This window comes from Mustela erminea, chromosome 16 (assembly GCF_009829155.1).
Source record: "Mustela erminea isolate mMusErm1 chromosome 16, mMusErm1.Pri, whole genome shotgun sequence".
NCBI lineage: Eukaryota > Metazoa > Chordata > Mammalia > Carnivora > Mustelidae > Mustela > Mustela erminea.
The window spans coordinates 29,866,113-29,886,931 of record NC_045629.1 but is presented as its reverse complement, the minus strand read 5'-3'; positions in this window follow the sequence as shown (position 1 = coordinate 29,886,931).

Here is a 20,819-nt window from a genome sequence, read left to right as displayed (position 1 = left end):
ACATATAATGTATTTTTTTTAAAGATTTTATTTATTTACTTGAGAGAGAGACAGTGAGAGAGAGCATTAACGAGGAGAAGGTCAGAGAGAGAAGCAGACTCCCCATGGAGCTGGGAGCCTGATGCGGGACTCGATCCCGGGACTCCAGGATCATGACCTGAGCCGAAGGCAGTCGTCCAACCAACTGAGCCACCCAGGCGTCCCAACATATAATGTATTTTTATTCCCAGGGGTACAGGTCTGTGAATCGCCAGGTTTACACACTTTACAGCACTCATCATAGCACATACCCTCCCCAGTGTCCAAAACCACACCCCCCCTCTCCCAACCTCCCTCCCCCCAGGAACCCTCAGTTCGTTTTGTGAGATTAAGAGTCTCTTATGGTTTGTCTCCCTCCCAATCCCATTTTCTTTCATTTATTCTTTTCCTATCCCCCAAACCCCCCATATTGCATCTCCACTTCCTCATATCAGGGAGATCATATGATAGTTATCTTTCTCTGATTGACTTATTTCACTAAGCATAATACCCTCTAGTTCCATCCATGTTGTCGCAAATGGCAAGATTTTATTTCTTTTGATGGCTGCATAGTATTCCATTATATACATACATACATACGTACATACATATATATATGTATGTATGCCACCTCTTCTTAATCCATTCATCTGTTGATGGATATCTAGGTTCTTTCCATAGTTTGACTATTGTGGACATTGCTGCTATAAACATTCGGGTGCACGTGCCCCTTTGGATCACTACGTTTGTATCTTTAAATACCCAGTAGTGCAATTGCTGGGTCGTAGGGTAGCTCTATTTTCAATTTTTTGAGGAACCTCCATGCTGTTTTCCAGAGTGATTGCACCAGCCTGCATTCCTACCAACAGTATAGGAGGGTTTCCCTTTCTCCACATCCTCGCCAGCATCTGTCATTTCCTGACTTGTTAATTTTAGCCATTCTGACTGGTGTGAGGTGGTATCTCATTGTGGTTTTGATTTGTATTACTCTGGTGCTGAGTGATGTGGAGCACTTTTTCATGTGTCTGCTGGCCATCTGGATGTCTTCTTTGCAGAAATGTCTGTTCATGTCCTCTGCCCATTTCTTGAATGGATTATTGTTCTTTGGGTGTTGAGTTTGCCAAGCTGTTCATAGAATTTGGATACTAGCCCTTTATCTGATATGTCGTTTGCAAATATCTTCTCCCATTCTGTCAGTTATCTTTTGGTTTTGTTAACTATTTCCTTTGCTGTGCAAAAGCTTTTGATCTTGATGAAATCCCAATAGTTCATTTTTGCCTTTGCTTCCCTTGCTTTTGGCAGTGTTCCCAGGAAGAAGTTGCTGTGGCTGAGGTCAAAGAGGTTGCTGCCTGTGTTCTCCTCAAGGATTTTGATGGATTCCTTTCTCACATTGAGGTCCTTTCTCCATTTTGAGTCTATTTTCATGTGTGGTGTAAGGAAATGGTCCAATTTCATTTTTCTGCATGTGGCTGTCCAATTTTCCCAACACCATTTGTTGAACAGACGGTCTTTTTTCCATTGGACATTCTTTCCTGCTTTGTCGAAGATTAGTTGACCATAGAGTTGAGGGTCTATTTCTGGGCTCTCTATTCTGTTCCATCGATCTGTGTGTCTGTTTTTGTGCCAGTACCATACTGTCTTGATGATGACAGCTTTGTAATAGAGCTTAAAGTCCGGAATTGTGATGCCACCAACTTTGGCTTTCTTTTCCAATATTCCTTTGGCTATTCGAGGTCTTTTCTGGTTCCATATAAATTTTAGAATTATTTGTTCCATTTCTTTGAAAAAAAATGGATGGGATTTTGATAGGGATTGCATTAAATGTGTAGATTGCTTTAGGTAGCATAGACATTTTCACAATTTTTATTCTTCCAATCTAGGAACGTGGAACATTTTTCCATTTCCTTGTGTCTCCTTCAATTTCTTTCATGAGTACTTTATAGTTTTCTGAGTATAGATTCTTTGCCTCTTTGATTTAGGTTTAATCCTGGGTTCTCCTATGGTTTTGGGTGCAACTGTAAATGGGATTGACTCTTTAATTTCTCTTTCTTCTCTCTTGTTGTTGGTGTAGAGAAATGCAACTGATTTCTGTGCATTGATTTTATATCCTGACACTTTACTGAATTCCTGTACAAGTTCTAGCAGTTTTGGAGTGGAGCCTTTTGGGTTTTCCACATTAAAATTTATTTTTATTCAATAGACTTAATATACTTCTGCCAAGCTAAGTTCCTGAAACATTCTTTCTTCTAGATTTTTACTCTTCTTTCTTCTTGCAAGTCTGGCAGTTCTTCAAGATTCTTCTTCTTCTTCCTTTTTTTTTTTCCCCAGACCTTCAACATCCATTCTTTTGCAAACCACTTCTTTCATGGTCTGCCCACATCACTAGAACTGTCTGGTCAATCCACATTATAGGTCCATGGAATAGCCAGAGGTATTCCACTAGGTATAGCAGGCTTAAACAGTGAGGGAGCTGAAACCATATTCCCATCTCTTAAATATGCTTTTCTGCTCAAATGATGGCTAAAGTAATTAAAAGTAGTGCTTTTTGTCTGTGCCTTGCAATTTCAGACAAGTCTGCCCTTTAAGTGAATTCTGCAGAGATTTGTGTATGTACTTGGCATCCTTTCTCAATCTGGAATTAGTTGTGCTGTATTTGGCAGCTATTATTCATAGATTATGCTGTAAGGTTAGGCTGTCTTTAGTTTCGTTAAAAAAGGAAGTGTCTTGTCTATTTTTCTTTTTTATTATTTTTAGTTCGCATAAATTAAGAGAAGAAAGACCTCTTTCTTCAGGCATCTTTGGGTGGAAATTATCAAGATTTTGATAATGATTTTATTAATAAAAACAGACAAATGGTATATTTCTATGTATTTTTTTAAATGAGGGAAATGTGTTTCCCCTGTATTTAGATTTTTATTTGTTTTGTTAATGACCTATAATTTTTTTCATTGTAATGGATATATTGCCTATATCTATTAGATATCTGATAGAATGTTTAAGCTTCAGAATTAAGTTTGGTTTACCTATATTAGATTTTAGATTTGGAACTGAATAAACATCTGTGTAACATTGATACAGTAACTTAAATGAGATTATTTGTTTTTTATTGAAACATGTTCCGTCAGGTTTAAATTCCTTCTTTAACAATCAGAGCAAAAGTATTTTATTTGTTATAGCTTGGATTTTTAAATCACATCAATAATCACATAGTGAACACTTTTTGGATAAATTATTCTCAAATTTATTTGTCAAATAATTGTGTAAGTTGGCTCTGATGCTCCAAATCCTAAGCATAATTATACTGTAATTTCAGATAAAGATTTATATAATTGCTGTTATTCTAGCAAGTAAAACACACTATTTATTCATGGTTGTGTGTGAAAAAAATCATTGCCAGTATCACACTCAGACCTTATGATAATAAACAGATTATTAGATGTACCTCTAAGAATTTGCCTGACTTTCAGAGCATTTGGCAAGAAGTTCAGCTGATTTAAGCAACAAGGAACAACATCACCTTATTGCTACTGCTCAAGCTGCAACCTTGTTAAAATGATGATCCTTTTTTGTCTTAACTTTTTTTTTCTTATTTATCCCGTGTACCAGACTGATTGTGTATTGTGTGTGTGTGTGTGTGTGTGTGTGTGTGTGTGTGTGTTTATTTTTTGTTCTCATACCTAATCAATTGCCACTACTTGGTGGATATTAATTATAAGCTCTCCAGTAACATTCTATCTTAGAGGAAGCATGATGTAGCATGGTTGGTGAATTGGGTAAGCAAATCCACTTGGAATACACTTACCTGCCATTGGGGAATTCAATCATTTAAATTTTTTGAAACTCAACTTCATGATCTGTAAAATTGGGAGATCGGATGATCTCTAATATCCTTCATAGCTCTGTCATCTATATTTTTATAATATTTTTCATGATCTATTCTTGATGGAGTCTTTCATAAAAACAACTGAAGATTATTTATGACCTTGTAAGTAAAAAACAGTGAAGTGAATAAAAAAATCACTCTCCAGCTGTATTCCTAAATAATCTTTTATACCCCCATTTTTCACCCTATAGTTCATGTGTAAATGAAATCCATTACTTAAAATTTCATAGGCAAAGACCATCTGGTCTTTATAAATGCTGTTTCTGCTTTACCAAATATTGATAAATTGTGCAGCTTTGTGCTGCCAAATACTTAGGCCTCTTTGTCATGGCTTCATACCAATTTCAAAATGAATACTGAATATAATTATTTAGGGATGAAAGAGCAATAGTAAATAAAACCATATGCTTACTATTAAAGCATTTTATTTGAATAACTCTTAGTAGCATATTTTCAAAACTTGGTCCACTTGTAATACTGGAAGAGTCCCATTTTTTATTTGATTCCTGAAATTACAACTCTTGGGCAATAAGCCCATATGTATTAATGGTCTGGGCTGAATTGAGCTTGATTAGTATTTGAAATTGATTCTGTCCAGATACCAGATGGCCCAAGTTGGTATTTTATTTGTCACTTTCAAAGGAATTTTTTTTTTAATGTGGAAATGAGCAGATTCAAGATGAATACTTCTCCCCCAGGTTTACAAACAACATTTAATATTAGTGTCTGCATAGATGGTCCCAACAGAACTCACAGTTAACTGATGACTCTGCTCTAGTTATTTTTGCATTTAATTTTTCTGTCAAGAGTCTAGCTTCTTCAGATTTTTCTTTTATTCCTATCTCTTTTAAAAATCTAATTTCTTAACTAAAATACTGCAGCAAGTCCAGATAGTATACTTTGACTCCTGGGATTATCCTAGGAGTATATTAATAACCTGTGTTTTAGAGAAAACTGGAGTCAGCTGGCCTATTCACAAGAGTGGAGAATTTATAAAATGGATAATAGGAGGTAAGATAAGGACAGTTAATGGCAAGTTTTTGAAATGGAGCTAAGAAATATAGATTTTTTTTTCAATGTGGGAAATAGCAATTCCTGAAAATTTTTCTCAGCAAGAAAGTGGGATAGGAGAGCTGGAAGTAGGGGCGGAGAGATATTTGCATTTAGCCTGGTAGGAGATGATCAGGATCTCAGTTTGGCAGTTGACTGTGGCGAAGCAGGGAAAGGGGTGAGTAAGAGTTTCTTTGGAAGAATTAATGACAGTTATGATACAGGTAATGAGGGGGCTGTGCTGCCACCTCAGCTTCTCAGCTTTTCTTACCTCCCACAAAAATACATAGACTTGTTGGCCTCATTCTCCATAAGCTTCTGCAGGCATTTTGAAAGCATTGTAGAGAACTTGTATCAGTGGAAGTTGAAATTTAAGAGATAGTTAGTTTTGTTCCAACTCCAAATAAAAATATTCAAGTGAGAGCCTAGAACTGGAATTCTCCTTTTGGGATTCACTAGAGCGTGTTTGTGTACAGGAGGTAGGGGAGTAACATAAGCCAATTGCTGATACTCTCTTTCAAGCAAGGAGAGATTCAAGTTCATGATTTACCAAATAATACTTTTTTAAAATTTCATTTTACAAAATTCTCAAATCTTTTAAAAATAAAATGTAAATAAAATGCACAGATGAGGAAATGCCCTTGAAAAATTGCAGAGCATACATTTTGCTCCTCCTCCGACTTCCTCACTGTGATGAAACACCATAGCGAGGGCTTGAGATCTGCTTTACCTAATAGTCACATGAAGGCGCCTGATGTGCAGGACAAGTTAAGACACCATAGAGTCGACATTGACCAATGAGAAAAAGGAAATAGGAGGGAGTATTTCCTCCTTTTGGTGAACTGAGGTTTCTGTAAAGCCTATCTGGAAATGTGCTCACAGACTAAGCAGTCAGATGATCACTTTGTGAAGTCTTGTTTTGCTGCCTCTCCTTTTCTGTCTTACTTTTTCCTCATTCTCACTCCTAAACTTGCATCTCTCTAAAAAGCTGTATCCCTCAAAACTTAGTGTAACTAAGAATCACCTGAGGAATTTTTTTTTTTTTTTTTTTTTTTTTGTAATATACCCATGACTGGACTCAGCACAGCCATGCTGACTCAGTATGTTTGGGGTACGGCCCAAGACCTTGTATTTTAACAAGTTCCAAGGCCATATGGATGCTGATGATGGGTGACGAATGGAACATACCTGGAGTGTTACCGCCTGGAGCATTAACAATTAAGTTTAACTTCGGGCCCTTGGTTTATTGTTGTTGTTTCTTGTTTTTTAATATTAGCTGTATACATTTAAGATATACAACATGAGGATATGTTATACATAGTGAAATGATTATGACAATGAAGAGAATTAATATATTCCTCCTCTCAAATAGTTATCATTTTTTTCTTTCTTTTTGTGGTGAGAGCACATCAAATCTACTCTCTTAGCAAATTCCAGTATTCATTACAGTACTGTTAACTACAGTCATCATGTTATGTTAGATTTCTAGAATTATTCTATATAACTTAAATTTTGTACCCTTTGATCAATCTCTCCCTATTTCTCCCATCTCCCTGCACCTACTAACCACAGTTCATTTGACATTTTTGACAAAATTGGCATTTTGACAAAATTGACATTTTTAAAAATGTTTATGTATTTGAGAGAGAGAGAGAGAGCATGAGCAGGGGGAGGAAGAGGGAGAGGCAGAGGCCTGTTTAGCAGGGAGCCCAGCATGGGCTTCGTCAATCCTGGGACCCTGGGATCATGACCTGAGCCGAAGGCAGACACTTAATTGACTGAGCCACCCAAGTACCCTTATGTTTGACTTTTTTAGGTTCCACAGATAAGTAAGATGATGAAGTTTTTTCTTTCTGTGTCAGCCTTATATCACTTAGCATAATGTCCTCCAGGTTTATAGGTTTATTCATGTCACAAATGACAGGATTTCCTTTTTTGATGCTGAATTATATTCTACTATATATATTTCCCACAATTTCTTTCTCAGTTCATCCATCAAAGGACACTTAGGTTGTTTCCATATCTTAGCTATTGTAAGAATGCTACTACGAACATGAGAAAGCATCTCTTTGAAGTGTTGATTTAATTTCCTTCCGATATATAGCCAGAAAAGGGATTACTAGATCATATGGCAGTTCTAATTTTTAGTTTTTTGAGTAAACCTCACACTGTTTTCTATAATGGCTGCAAACATTTACATTCCCACCAACATTGTATAACGATTTTCTTTTCTCCATATCCTTGCCAATATTCGTTACCTTTTTTTTTTTTTTTTAAATTTATTTACTTGACAGAGAGATAGAGAGCAAAGGTAGGCAGAGTGGTAGGCAGAGGGAGAGGCAGAAGCAGACTCTCCGCTGAGCAGGGAGCCCAATGTGGGGCTTGATCTCAGGACCCTGGGGTCATGACCAGTACCAAAGGCTTAATTGACTGAGCCACCCAGGTGCCCCTACTCACTACCTTTTTTTTTTTTTTTTTTTTTTTATTTCCAGCATAACAGTATTCATTATTTTTGCACCACACCCCGTGCTCCATGCAATCCGTGCCCTCTATAATACCCACCACCTGGTACCCCAACCTCCCACCCCCCGTCCCTTCAAAACCCTCAGATTGTTTTTCAGAGTCCATAGTCTCTCATGTACTCACTACCTTTTATCGTTACTTTTTTTAACCTTTTATCTTTTTGAGTATAGCCATTTTAACAGACATGAGTTGATAACTCCTTGTGGTTTTGATTTGCATTTTCCCAATAGTGAAGTTGAGCATCTTTTCATATACCTGTTGGTTATTTGAATTTCTTCTTTGGAAAAATATCTGTTCAGGTCTTTGCTCATTTTTAAACTGGGCTGTTTTTGTTGTTGTTTCTCTTGAGCTGGATGAGGTCAGACTCTATTTTTCAAGTAATCTAATACAGCATTAGGAGCTGAAAGATAAATTGCCAGCCCAATTACTAAACTTTTTATCTATGACTAATTGTGATAAAGTAGAAATGGAAGCTAATATATTGGAGAACAGTAACTACTGCATGTAATAGATGTGGGGGAGATGATAATTGTAATTGTGAAGTTGGTTGTTTTTTTAAAAAGGTCATTGAAGGGGCACCTGGGTGGCTCAGTGGGTTAAGCCACTGCCTTCAGCTCAGGTCATGATCTCAGGGTCCTGGGATCGCTTCCGGCATCGGGCTCCCTGCTCAGCAGGGAGCCTGCTTCTCTCTCTCTCTCTCTGCCTGCCTCTCCATCTACTTGTGATCTCTCTCTGTCAAATAAATAAAATCTTAAAAAAAAAAAAGGTCATTGAAGACTCTGCCTCCTCCTCTTCACAAATAATCAAATTATACCAATTAATTGCTCATTAAGGGCAAACTAGGAAAAAGTCAAAGGGCACTCTGACAGTACTAAAAATAACTTGCATTTCCTCCACCCATAGTGTCTTATCACACTGAAAATCAGTCCCAGAGTGTTATTATAAGATTGCCTGAGCTGCAAAGAAGATTAAATGCATAGCCTCTACTGGTCTTCCTGATGAAAATCAGGGTCCTGATTAGGAAAGACCTTTTCTCTGAAATCTCTTATGGGACTTTTGGCCAACAGAGGTGATCTGTTTATCTTTGTCAGAGGACAGCGGCTTTTCACTGCCTCATTAAGAGGACACCGTTCTTCTGAAAACCCACCTCCACCACACTTTGTTAGGTCAAAGAACATTAGAACTGAAAAGTTCTGTTCTGGGAAGCATAGTAACATGCCAATGGAGTTGGAGGACCTATAATCAGAGAACAGGGGAATATGTAGAAGAATGGAGAGGGTAATACTGATGGGAAGGTGCAACATAAGACTGTGGAGGGCAAATTCATGATTTGGGGATACTCATCTTTTTTTTTTTTTTTAAGATTTTATTTTTTTATTTGACAGACAGAGATCACAAGTAGGCAGAGAGGCAGCAGAGAGAGAGGAGGAAGCAGGCTCCCTGCCGAGCAGAGAGCCCGATGTGGGGCTCGATCCCAGGACTCTGAGATCATGACCTGAGCTGAAGGCAGAGGCTTAACCCACTGAGCCACCCAGGCGCCCCGGGGATACTCATCATTAACTCAAGATTCAATCTTTTGCTAAGAAAGCTGGAGTTGGTTTTAATTGTTGAAATTGGAACTGTTTCTTGATTATTGGAATTAATGACCTGCATTAATAAAGTAGAAATGTTAGAACTTAAAAAAAAGTATTGTAGATGTGGAAAGAAGATGCAGAGAACGTAGGAACATTGGAATAAATTTGTTGTGTAAGAGCTGAGAAACCTTTGAAAAATCAGTGTAAAATAAACATTGAGTTTTGGACTCAATGTGAAAAAAGATTTAGTAGACTTCTTTCAAACTTAAAACTTCCTGGAGAACAAGGGGGGAGGAGAAAGAAAAATCGTTAGTCCAAGTGTCTTACTGCCCTCTAGTGGTTATGTGTGGCCTAACGAGCAAAATGCCAGAGTGCTTTACAGCATAAGGCTTAGAGAATATTTCAATCTTTTTCACATTAGGTGATTTATGAGATGCTTAGAAGAAGCAAACTTATGACTTCTCTGGTTTGGAAAAATGTTTTTATTATCAAATTCCTAAATATGATTAAACATAAGCTAGTATGCTCATAAGTCCTTATAAAATTATACAACCAATACAAATTAATAAAAAAATTAAAAATACTGATTTCAAATTAATGTTAGTGTGATGGACTATAAATAATATTAATATGATATATGTAGCTCCTTTGCTAAAACTAAATTTTGGCTCAAACCCATAGTCCGGTCTCTTACTATGCATATTGTTTTTTTTGGCTTTGGCATATTCATATTGCCTGTACTAATACTAATATATAACATTAGAAGTCTCAATTATTCCACAGTTATATCTACCATACTATCAGGAAATCTTTTTTTTTTTCTACAGCTTGACTTGATGGGAGGGTATTGTCTGTATCTCATTATTCCATGAGTGTTTTTAGAGGACGGTTTCAGATAGTGAGGTATTGCTTAGTATATGTGAAAATATAAAAATGAATCCTAAAACCCATGTTGGCTGTGGGTTATGAGGCATCCTATGGATGATCTGGAAAAATACTGAAGTTAATGCTTAAAAGATTAAAACTCTGAGATAGAGATTGTAGATCACTGAGGATATATCCATTGATTACTAAGGAGTCTTAGACTCTATTTTTATTTATTTTTAATTTTTTTATCATTATTATTATTATTTTTTTTTATTTATTTGAGAGAGAGACAGTGAGAGAGAGCATGAGCGAGGAGAAGGTCAGAGGGAGAAGCAGACTCCCCATGGAGCCGGGAGCCTGATGTGGGACTCGATCCCGGGACTCCGGGATCATGACCTGAGCCGAAGGCAGTCGTCCAACCAACTGAGCCACCCAGGCGTCCCAATTTTTTTATTATTATTTTTAAATATTTTATTTATTTATTTGACAGAGAGAGGAGGAAGCAGGCTCCCCGCTGAGCAGAGAGCCGGATGCGGGGCTCCATCCCAGGACCCTGAGATCATGACCTGAGCCGAAGGCAGAGGCTTAACCCACTGAGCCACACAGGCGCCCCTCAGACTTTATTTTTAAAGCATAGTGTACTTTAATTTCTTCATATTTCACACAAGAAAACTGAAATCAAAGAAATAAAGCCATATACTTAAGAGGTCACAATTAGTTAATAGTAACTCCTGGAGTAGGACCCAGATCTTAGTACTTTCATGCCAGTATGTTTTCATTAAACCATTTTGTTTATATAAAGAGGGAAAGATGCAAGGGACTGGAAATGATGTTCTCTGATTCTGCACCGGATGTTAGTTAAGGTAATAGAATTTTTATCTAGCATTTTTCAAATAATGAAATTTTTGAGAACAGTATTATTTTTGGCATCTATCAAAGAACAAAATAAGTTGAATCTTCCTCTATATATAGCCATCTAAGTACATCATCTATATCTATCTAATTTAAAATATGGGAGGGGCGCCTGGGTGGCTCAGTTGTTAAGCGTCTGCCTTGGGCTCAGGTCATGATCCCAGGGTCCTGGGATCAGGCCCGGTGTTCAGTTCTCTGCTCAGCGGGAAGCCTGCTTCTCCCTCTCCCACTCCCCCTGTTTGTGTTCCTTTCCTTGCTCTGTCTCTCTCAAATAAATAAACAAAATCTTAAAAAATATATGGGAAATTTGGATTAGTAAGTAATCTAGAAACATATTAGAGTAGTGTTTAACATATATTAATTATCATGATTATTTTTCTCTATGTCTCTCATCTAAAAGTCAACTTACCTTGTTCCTTAGCAGGAAATCACCCAGTCTTTCACCATGATATGATGTTAGTTCTAACTTTTTATTAGATGCCTGGTTAGAGGTTCATAATTAATGATTTTTTGAAAGAACTAATTTTTGGTTTTATTTATTTTCTCTGTTTCTTTGCTTTCACTCTGATCTTTTATTTGTATTGATTCGCATTTAATATGCTCTTTTATTTTTCTGTTGTTTTTAAGGTAGAAGGTGAAATTATTTGTTTGGGATCCTTTATCTTTCCTTCTTTTCTAATGTAAGTGTTCAATATTATCTATTTATAACTACATTAGCTGAATCCCCAAATTTTGATATGTTGTATTTTCACTTTCATACAGGTAAAGCACTTATTTTTTCCTGTTTTTTTTTTTTTTTTAAGATTTTACTTATTTATTTGACAGAGAAAGACACAGTGAGAGAGGGAATACAAGCAAGGGGAGCGGGAGAGGGAGAAGCAGGCTCCCCGCTGAGCAGGGAGCCCACTGCGGGGCTCCATCCCAGGACCCTGAGCCCAAGGCAAACGCTTAACGACTGAGCCACCCTGGTACCCCTTTATTTTTGCTCTGACTTCTTCATTGGTACATGATTATTAAGATGTGTGTTAACTAATTTTCAAATATATTCAATACATCTTTCTTTTATTGTTTTCTAATTTTATTCCATTATGGTCAAAGAATGTGCTTTGCATGATTTCAGACTTTTAAAATTTTACTGAGAATAGTTTTATGATCCACAATACAACCTATTTTGCTATATTTTCCACATGCACTTGAAAAGAATGTGCATTCTTCTGTTGTTGGCAGGAGTTGTCTATAAATGCCAATTGGCTCACATTTTTTGATAGGGTTGGTAAAGTTTTCTATAACCTGAATGATTTTCTGTCTATTTTTAGTATCAGTTATTGAAAAAAAAAAAAAAGGTTGGATTCTCCTACTACAGTGATGGGTTTGTTTAATTTCTCATTGCAGTTCCATCAGTTTTTGCTTCGGGTATTTTGAATCTTTCTTTTTAAGAGCATAAATATTTGAAAGTGCTAATTCTTAATGAATGGACTCACTTACTATGTGGAAATAACACTATTTATCCTTTATTTTCTCCTCACTTGCCTCGTATTCGAGTTAGTCTCGTTTTCCTCTGATTAGTATACATATTTTTCTAACTTTTTGTTTTTAACCTATGTGGTTCCTTATAGTTAAAGTGTGTTTTTAATAGGTAGCATATTGATGAGTGTTGCTTTTTTTTTTTTTTTTTTCCAATTCAGCTTGGCAATCTCTCACTTTTAATTGAGATGTTTAGGTGATTTTTTCCTTGGATGTGATTATTGATAAATGGTTAGGTTTAAATCTACTACCTGATATGTCTTTACTATTTGTCCCATTTGTTCTTTATTCTCTAGAATGTCATTTGTGCTCTTAAACTCACCAAATGTATCTTTTCACCTCTGATATTATATTTCAACCTCTAGAATTTTAATTTTGGTCTTTTATTATATACAAATAATAAATAAAATTTTTAATTTATTGTTTTTTATTATTTATAAATAATAAATAAAAGTTATTTATTATTTATCTCCCATGTCTCCACTTAACATTTTCCCCCTAAGTTATTGTACATACAGATTATAGTTATAGTGATTGTTTTGATGTCCTTGCCCACCAATTCTTAATCTGTGAAATATATGATATTATTCCTCATTATGGGTTGTGTTTTTCTGCTTAATTGTTTGCCTGGTAATCTTTGATTGGATGCCAGATATTATGAATTTTACCTTTTGAGTGCTAAATATTTTTTATTTCTATATATATTCTTGGGATTGTTCAGTCACAAGGGTAAGTCACTTTATAACTACTTGATCATTTGGATCAAATATTTTAGCTTTGTTATAAAGGGTTAAGTAGCATTTAGTCTAAAGCTAATTTTGTCCTGTCACTGAAAAAAAAGCCTCTGAGGCTGTCCCCATGCTTCCAGAATTAAGGCAATTTCTACTTTAGCCAGCGGGAACAGGAACTCTTCCCAGTTTTGTGAGAGCTTCAAAGATGTTTTTCCTCTGCTTCTCTCATGTAGTTCTTTCCCTAGCCTGGGGTAGTTTCCTCAGACACATGTGATGATCCGTACTCAGTTAAAAACTTAATGAGACCCTCTCCAGATCTTACTGCACATCTCTCTTATACCCACTTTTTGGTCCTGTGAACCTAGCCACTTGAGTACCCCCTGGGTCCACAGCTCTGCCTTTTCAGCTCCAGAGACTTACCCTCCACCTCATTTTCCTTTCCCTGTGCTGCAACCCAGAAACTCTGAGCAGTAAGCTATAACAACTGTAGGACTGACTTTATTTTTGTTCCCATTTTTCAAAGATGATTGTCCTTTGTTGCCTGATACCCAATGTCTTCAAATCCATTGCATCGCATATTTTTGTGGGTTGTTTCATGTAGAAGGGCAGATTTGGTTTCCTTCACTTCGTCTTGTTCAGAAGTTGCAGCCCAATCTTAATTTTTGAAAGAATAAATAACCAAGTGATTAATCAATACCTAGGGTATTTTATTTTTGACACACTTATTAGAACACAATTTCTCTCTCTTTCTTCCCCTCTGTCTTTCTCTTTGTCTCTATAATATATATATACGGGTTGTCTTTCTCTTGCAGGCATCCGAGTTTCAATATTGAATGATATAGATGACAGTCATGGAGCTTATATTCTAAAGAAAGGTAGTGGTAAGGAGTCAGACCACCCTGAGTCATAATAAATAAATACATTACATAGTATACGAATAGGGGAGAGGTGTTATGGGAAAAGTAAGATAGAGGAAGGGGATAAAGACTGTGAAGAATGGGATGCAGACAAGGTCTAAAATATAAATGGCTAAGACAGAACTATTTGTTAAGTTGGTGTCTGGATAAAGACATGAAGGAAGAGGGTTGGCATGCTGTTATCTAGATAAGAGTGACCTAGGCAGAGTTGGGCAATGTCCCTATAGCAGAAATGTGTCTGGATTGTTGAGACATAGCAAGGAGGCCATTGTGGCTGGACAAAAATGAGTTAGGAAGTAAATAGTAGGATGGAAGCCAGAGAGTTAATCAGCCAGATCATGTAGGGCTTCATAGGGAATTATAAAGACTATTCCTTTTATTGTAAATAAGATGGGGAGCCATTGGAATATTTGAAACAAATATAGTCACATTTTTTGAGTATGTTTTAAGAAGATCTCTCTGGAGAAAAGAGAGCAAGTGTGTGGGTGTGTAGGAAGGGTACAAACAGGGAGACTAATTAAAAAGGTTGTTTTAGTAACTCAAACAAGAGGTAATGGTGACTTGGATAGAGTCTTAGTAATGGTGAGAAGTGGCTGCATTGAAGATTCCTGGCAGATTGATTATGGGATGTAAACAGAAATGAGAGACTAGCAGCAAGTTTTGGGGGCCGAGAGCCAGGCAGGATGGAATTGCCCTCATCTGAGATGGGGAAGACTTTGGGAAGAGCAGTCTGGGAGGGTGAAAGTTGGGAATTCAACTTTGGCTGTATTCTGTCTTTAGACAGTAGAACAGAGAGCTTCAATAGGCAGCTACAAAGGCAGGTGTGGACTGATGATCTAAATTCATGGAAAATGTTTTAAGTTTACATTTTTTGTGTTATTAATGAGTTAATGTATGTCTCCCCAACTACCTTGAAATCTTCATAAGATAGGAACAATGCTGTTTTAATTACATCTATTTTATGAGTATCCAGCAAGGAGTTGTCATAGGGTATTAATAAAACTGAATATAGTGACTAAGTGAATGAATATACTAGAATGGATTTAGGCAAATAACGTGGGGGCAGAGATTTAGGAAGCAACAATAGGAATAAACTCAGTTATGAACTTCATTAACAGATGTCATTGTGATGCCTAGGTGGCTCGTTGCTTAAGCCTCTGACTCCTAATTACAGCTCAGATCATGATCTCAGGGTCATGAGTTTGAGCCTGACATTGGGCTCCACACTCAGTGCTGAGCCTGCTTGGGATTCTCTCTCCAACCTTCTCCCACGCTTGTGTTCCCCATCTTTCTCTCACTCTCAAATAAATAAATGAATCTTTAAAAATCCTTAAAGATGTCACTGACATTTGGCAATTACTGTGATAATAATAACAGTATGATAATAGAAATATTATTGTCACCCAATTTTAGAGATTAAGATTCTGATGCATAGAAAGCTAAAATTAGAAAGTCTTTTATCCCAAGAGATATTTTTTGCACCCTCCCTATTTATTATAAAAATAGAATTTTACATTTGACTCTATAGCTCCATCTCTAGTGTATTTAAACATATGGAATGACAGGAAGATTAGGTTGACTTTTCCCCATGTAAATAGCTCTTTCTTTCCCCCACCATTTTGTTTATAATTATTTTATTACCCATGAATTCATTGTGCATATTTTTTCATGATTTAAATATTTGTGTATATGAACAACAGTTTCTAGGATATACATACCTTTTTCTATATTTATTACTAAACTTTTAAAACTAGGAAATAAACTATAAAGAATCATACTAAGAATTTCCGAGTGTCTATTACATACCTTTCCAAATTACAATGTATTAGGACTACTCCCATCTCATTGCTCATTTTCTTTTCCAGTGGTGACCTGTTCTACCTGTTGTAGTTCTACCTATTGTATTGTAGCAAACCAGCCTAAGTTTAGTGGCATGACCAAAAACCACTCTATATTGTTTATAGATTCAGTATATCAAAAATTGGGAAGGGCTCAGGGGGAATGCCCTATCCCTGTTCCATGATGTCTGGAGCCTCAGCTGAAAAGACTCAAAGACAGGGGTGCTATGACTAGCTGGAAACATTTGAAGGCTTGTTAACTTGTATGAGTGGTGGTTGATGCTGGCTGTCAGCTGAGACCTCAACTGGGGCTCTGTATTACCCAAGGTCCCTCTAAGTGACTGGGTTTTTTTACAGAATGGTTCCTGGGTTGCAAGAACAAGTATCCTGAGAGAACAAGGCAGAAATGCATGACACCTTTATGATCTAGCCTTAGAAGTCATATAGAGTCTCTTGTACTGTACTCTGTTAGTTGAGATAGTCACGAAAGTCCACCTGGAATCATGGCAAAGGATATAAACCCAAAACTCAATGAGTAAAATGACAGGATCACATTGTAAAAAGAACATGTTATTATTAGATATTATTGTGGTCGCTACTAGAATATAGAATCTGCTGCAGTATCACTAATTTGAATTGGGTATTTAACATTTCTACATATTTAAAATTTTTTTACTACATATGCATGAAGAAATGAATCTATAATACCATCTTATGTGTTTTAAAACTTATGTGAATGCTGTACACACACACGTGGCATAGAGTTTTAGACTGTATAGTGCGCACACATATCTGGAGGTATTTGTGGCGTCTTTTTTCCTAGTGTTTTTAAGACTGATCCATACTAATATATGTAGCCCCTTTTCTTTCAACTTCAGTATAATATCCTTTTGTGTAATTATACCACAATTTATTTGTTCCTACTCCTGATGATGCATATTTAACTATGCCTACATTGGATATTATATATTTTATATATAGCCGAATTGGTCTCCCAAAGTTGTGCTACTTTACATTGGTAACAATAGATGTGAGAATTAGGTTGTCTTTGTTTGAAGGTAACCAAAAGTTGATGATAGAAAACATAGGATGGAAAGAACTTATTAGAAAATTACTGAGTAATAAAATAGAAGGCATAGCCAAATTACCAAGTCTTAGGAAAGATAGAAACCAGGATTTTGGATATCAGAACTGGGAATTAATGGTTGTCCTGACAGTTATTTTATTGTGGTAAAATATATAGAATATAAAATTTAAAATACACAATTTCGTGGCCTTCACAATGCTTTGCAACCATTACCGTGATCTAGTTTCAGAGCTCATCTGGAAAAGAAACCCCTACTCATTAAGCAGTTACTTCCCATAGCTCCTCTCTCCACCACCTCCTGCCAGCCACTAACCTGCCTTCTGCTTAATGACTTGTCCTATTTTGTATGTCTTTTTTTTGTATATGTAGTCTTTTATGTCTGGCTTTTTCCCCTTAGCATGTGTTTTCAGGGTTCATCTGTGTTTCAGTATGTGCCATTTATTTCACTACTTTTTGTGGCTGAATAATATTTCATTTTATGGATATACCAAATTTTACTTATTCAGTTGAGGAACATTTAGGTCGTTACCACGGTTTTCTTTGCAAAGCTCTGCCTTTAGAAAACAACATCAGTCACCTTCATCTAAAACTTCATAATTACTTGTAGTTCATATTCTTGGGAGAGTCTGTCTCATTGGCCTAACTTAGATCATGTGCAGAGCTCTGTCATGGGATAGTGAGGTTCTGTAAGTGACAACCTTATGAGATTGATAAAAATTTGAGATGGTGGATGAATGTTGCAATTCCTCAAAAAAAAAAAATACAAAGCAAAATGAATCAAGAACTAATGTTCATTTTATGTCCTTTGGAAATTATATCTAAGCAGAATTTCCTTTACTTGTCTAGCATGTTGATGGTGCTCTTTCATTTTATACTGTATTTTAAGGATTTTATTTATTTGTTTGACAGAGAGAGACACACAGTGAGAGAGAGGATACACAAGCAGGGGGAATGGGAGCTCCTTCCCGCTGAGCAAGGAGCCCTAGTAGGGAGTCCAATGTGGGGCTCGATCCGGGGGTCCTGGGATGGTGACCCCAGCCGGAGGCAGATGCTCAATGACTGAGCCACCCAGGTGCCCTCATTTTATACTACTTTGATGATGAATTTTTGGTGATAATCGTTACTATACATTCTGTGGCTTATTTCAATAGAATTTTGGATATGGGAGAGAATGCTGCCAGACCTCAGATTATTGTGTTCAAAAGTTATGATCTAATATTTTTTTTTTTACAAGTAACAGTCATTCTATGTAAGCTGCATCTTCTAGAAAAGGGTCAGCCCCCCAATGAACCTAGAAACCAGTTATAGGATAAAGATTCTCTTCTGGAAATAAGAATGCATGTAGCTAACTTCAAAGATGTGAAGAATAAAATGAAAAGCATTGTCCTCTATATAGTTATGGTGGGGCAGAAAAGCTGTGGGAGCTCATGAAGGTAGAATCTGGCTATGTATAAGGAAGATTTTTCATGCTAAAAGGAAACATACTTCTTTTGTTACTTAAAGATGCCAGCAAACAACAGGTATCTATTTAATGAATTTATAACCTAGAGGGTCAGCTTACTATTTTTTCAATTTATATTTTTTGACAGATACTAACAAAAATCATATCACAAACTTTAAGTTCAAACTTTATAATTATTATGCAAAAAAGTCCTGAAAAAGTATAATAGAAAGTGGAATTGGTTATATTTAGGATGTATGTTTATATGTCTGTATTTGTGTTTTATAATGCATTATATGCATTGTAAATCCATGGAAGTAGTCAAAGCAGGAACTATTCTGATAGTAGAAATAAAACAAGATATTTTATAAAATTAGTTAATGGACTATAGAAATACAGAAATAAATTATAGAAATACACTAGAAATATGGATCTTTCTTTTTTTTTTTTTTAAAGATTTTATTTATTTATTTGACAGAGAGAGTGAGAGAGAGAGAGAGAGAGAGAACACAAGCAGGGCTACTGGGAGAGGGAGAAGCAGTCTTATGCAGGGCTGGATCCAGGACGGTGGGATCATGACCTGAGCTGAAGGCAGATGCTTAACTGCCTGAGCCACTTGGGCATCCCTGTGGTACAAAAAGTTGTTGAATAATGTAAAAATACATTCAATTGAAATATAATAGCCTAATAGTTGTGATTTTGCTTTTGACCATCCTCACTTTATAAAAAAAAATAAAAACTCTCTTTGCTGTGGACCATTAGAAATTATGCTTTCATCACTGCTGGGAGATGTGTTTTCATTACTAGCAGCAGGGAATAAAATGGAAAACTAATTTACTCGAAAATTATGTTCACAGTAACTCCACTTTAAGAAAGAAAAGATGGTTTATCTTTTAAAAAGAGAAATTAATATTAATAAATTATACACAGTTCTAATTGCAACATATCAAAGATATAAAAAATTATGTGTCATTTTTTTGATAAAAGAAGGACTTTTGGGGTGTCTGGGTGGCTCAGTCATTAAGTGTCTGCCTTTGGCTCAGGTCATGATCCCAGGGTCCCAGGATCAAGCCCCTCATCGGGCTCCCTGCTCAGTGGGAAGCCTGCTTCTGCCTCTCCCATCCCACGTGCTTGTGTTCCCTCTCTCACCATCTCTCTCTCTCTCTCTCTCTATCAAATAAATAAATAAAATCTTTAAATAAAAAAAGGTCTTTTGATTTGGAGAAAACAACCATGGATTATTCTAAAGCAATAATGGCAGGCATAAAAGTGAAGTAGGGGACGTATATCTTGGGCATGTATAGCCTTTTAGATTTTTTACTTTTCTTTCTAACAAAAATCCACCAACATTTTCTGTGTCAGTTTGGGGTCAGTTTGACCCATATCAGTTCCTTCCAACTCCACTCTTCTGCTCTGTGTGTCTGGGAGCTTAACTCATTCAGGATGCAAAACTAAGCTCCATTGTTGAGAGGTTATGGTACATCTGCATAGTGAGAGTCATTGGCCTGTAATGAGAGGGCAGCTGGAAGGAGAAGAAAAGGCAGAGAAGCCATAGGCATACCATTTATGTCTGAATCCTACATGGCTCCAGTAGATTCCCCGGGAGGAGTGATTTGGTTCCACTTCTAGCAGGTAACACCATTCTTTGGCTTCAATTACCCCGTCTCACATGTTCTCTCACTCCGTCTCTCCCATTTAGAGGTTAATAGTCACTTCTTGCTGTTGACAATCTCTAGGTTTCTTCACTGTTCCCTTCCATAAGCTGTGTAATTTTATGTATTAAGTATTTTCTGTTGTAAGTAACTGGACACTTTTTTTTGGATCCCAGCTGAATCAGATACTCACATACCCAGTGTTCTCCTAAATTTCTTTCCCTTCTCCCAAACTACCTCTTGAAGCAGAAGCAAGAGATTATGTCATTGGAATAGAGAGAAACCGTCTGAGCTTGTGAGAGGAATAGAATTATGATGGGATGGCATTTAAATATTTGAACATTGTACAGCATCTGACATAGAAATAGTCTTGTCCTGCCTCAAGGAAGTTATAGGTGATCTGAGTGTTCCTTTTCATCCCCAATGATGGCTCCCAAGCTTCCTCTTTCAGACTGGGAGCCTTTGAGAATTTTATCAGGGCAGAAATAATGTCTTTCTTCGTAAGTCTTGCCAACAAAAAGAGTTTTTGGTGCTATTACAATGAAGGGTGATTTAACTTCTCTTCATCTCTGGGATAATGTTAAAGACAATGCTCTATCTTGGGCAATGTTACAGGGGCCAGATGAGGGCAACATATGCTGAAAGCCAAGTTGGCATTAGCACTATGGTTCTACTGAAAGAGTACTGGAGGCCCGGTCACAAAAGGAGATCACCACTAACTTTAAACAAGAGCCAGTTATTACTGTTTTCACATATAAGATCTGTCTCTGAGACAAGAGAAAGAAAAGGAAGGAATTCAGAC